Genomic DNA, 2,695 nt, shown 5'->3' with positions numbered 1-2,695 from the left:
TGGAGTTGCTCTATATAGTCCCTCACTGTCACAGTGGTACATTTTCTTCTGTGGTTTTTAATCTTGTAAATTGTGAAATGATATTTTGCGAGGTTCTTTTCCATGGGAATTCTGCATGCTATGGGTTATGGAAACACCCATATAGATCAGTTTCAAGTTTGCCTGTTATAGGGCCTAAAAGATTTTACTAGCTTCATATGCATTTCAATGTTAATTTCTCAGGTTGAGGTTTCCACTGTATGTGAATATTGTGAATTTGAACCCTGTCTGTGCTTATTGGTGGGTTGCATAGTGTCAAGCAGTCAAGGACTCCCTAAGCAGCAGTGACTACTTTACCTCCTAGGTCAGCTTACCATACTTCCATAGATGCAACCACTAAGGAGGAAAATCCACTTGGATTTAGGCACTGTGAGCACCATTAGCTTCGTGTATAATCAGTTATTTTTACCCCCAAGGCCCAGGTGGATGCATATGGTGGGTCTGTGTCTCAGCTGATTAACTCAGAGTTTAAGAAATCCTCAGTCTTTTAAGGGGGCTTCTGGCAAATGTGTCCAACTTTTGCCCCTGAGGACAACATTATCATTATTATCTTTATCAGGAAACAATTCTTCCCTCAACCCACAGGGAGACAATAGCTCTTGTTTCCAGGGCCATCTGCTGTACTAGTCACCCTTGACTAGATAGTTTAGGACAAAAGTTGTCATATGCAGAAATGCCTTAGAGCATTGTCTCCCAGCACAAAGGTCCTAGTTTTGTTTATTTTCTTATATGTGACTTTTTCACCCATAGCAACAACTTACAGCTCGAACTTTTAAGTAGCTTGAGGTTTGCCTTTCTTGGTTTGAAACATGCCAGTATATCAAATAGTGTTTGGTTTCTATTGTTAAGCACTAACCAGCATTTCTATTTATCTCCTAGGACTGGAAGTGGTGGTAGAAAAAGATTCTGTATCAACTTTGTCATCCTTATATACAAAGTGTCAGTTATTAGATGTTGATTTCCTTGCTTAAATGGTTCTGAGGATAAAGCCCATTGATAATTACACTATTTACCAATGCCTATTTAATATCACCAAGACTGGACTCGCCGTAAGTGTCTCACCTGAATCTAATGATGAGAAAACAACTGGGAAAATCCAGACTGGGAGACATTCTGCATAACAACTGGCCTAGAATCATAAAAAGGTCAGTGCCACAGACTTCCAGCCAAGATGGAGGCATAGGTAGATACACTGTGCCTCCTTGCACAACTGAAAGAAGGAAAAGAAATTTAAAAACAAAAACAGCCAGAACTGCCAGAAAATAGAACTGTATGAAACTCTGACAATCAAAGACTTGAAGAAACATTCATCCAAACTGGTAGGAGGGGTGGAGACAGGCAGCTGGGGTGGAGAGGATATGAGGCAAGGTGGGGCTGGAAGTCCAGGCAGGTGAGGTGGAGGCTGGTGGTCCGACATTTGCGTGCAGATAAAGCAGGAGGAACAACGGGAATGAGACAGACCATGCAACTCAGAGTTCTAGCATGGGAAAAGCCTCAAAACCTCTGGCTGAAAAAACCTATGGGGGTTGTAGTGGTGGGAGAAACCCCCAGCCTCACAGGAGAGTTCACTGGAGAGACCCATAGGGTCCTAGAATGTACACAAACCCACCAGCCCAGGAATCAGCACCAGAAGGGCCCAATTTGCTTGGGAGTAGGGGGGAAGTGACTGAAAGCCAGCAGAGAGCCCAGCAAGAGGCATTGTTCCCTCTCTGACCCCACCCCCAGATAGTGCCACAATGCATCCATGTGGGTTGCCCTACCCTGGCAAATACCTAAGGTCCGCCCCTTACAGCATAACAGCTGTGCCAAGATAAAGAAATATAGCCCAAATGAAAGAATAGATCAAAACTCCAGAAAAGGGCTTTTCAGCTCCAGGACCGTCCACAGCAGTTGTTGCGATGTTGATGCCCAAAAAGAACCGTATTGCCATTTATGAACTCCTTTTTAAGGAGGGAGTGATGGTGGCCAAGAAGGATGTGCACCTGCCCAAACACCCCCGCGCTGGCAGACAAGAATGTGCCTAATCTTCACGTCACGAAGGCCGTGCAGTCTCTCAAGTCAGGAGGCTACATGAAGGAACAGTTTGCCTGGAGACATTTCTACTGGTACCTTACCAATGAGGGCATCCGGTATCTCCGGGATTACCTCCACCTGCCCCCTGAGATTGTGCCTGCCACTTTGTGCCGCAGCCGGCCTGAGACTGGCAGGCCAAGGCCCAAAGGTCTGGAGGGCGAGCGACCTGCGAGACTCACCCGAGGGGAAGCTGACAGAGACACTTACAGGCGGAGCGCTGTGCCCCCTGGTGCTGACAAGAAAGCTGAGGCCAGGGCTGGGTCAGCAACTGAATTCCAGTTTAGAGGCAGATTTGGTCGTGGACATGGTCAACCACCTCAGTAAATTTGGAGGGGTTATTTTGTGTTGAATAAACTTGTGGTCAGGAAAAAAAAAAACCCTCCAGAAAAGGAACAAAGCGTTGAAGAGATAGCCAACCTATCAGATGCAGAATTCAAAACACTGGTAATCAGGGTGTTCACAGAAATGGTTGAGTATGGTTGAAAAATAGTGGAAAACATGAAGGCTATGAAAAGTGAAATAAAGAAAATTTTACAGGGAACCAACAGTGACAGGGAGGAAACCGGGCTTCATATCAATGGTT

The 2,695-nt window shown here is 45.3% G+C and overlaps 1 pseudogene; it reads left to right on the top strand.

The window, feature by feature from the left end:
• Positions 1–1,919: 1,919 nt before the first annotated feature.
• On the top strand, positions 1,920–2,478 carry LOC112320648 (small ribosomal subunit protein eS10-like; annotated as a pseudogene).
• Positions 2,479–2,695: the final 217 nt, after the last annotated feature.

This window comes from Desmodus rotundus, chromosome 2 (assembly GCF_022682495.2).
Source record: "Desmodus rotundus isolate HL8 chromosome 2, HLdesRot8A.1, whole genome shotgun sequence".
Lineage (NCBI taxonomy): Eukaryota > Metazoa > Chordata > Mammalia > Chiroptera > Phyllostomidae > Desmodus > Desmodus rotundus.
Note: the sequence above shows the minus strand (reverse complement) of the source record. Positions and strands in the feature narration are given on the sequence as shown.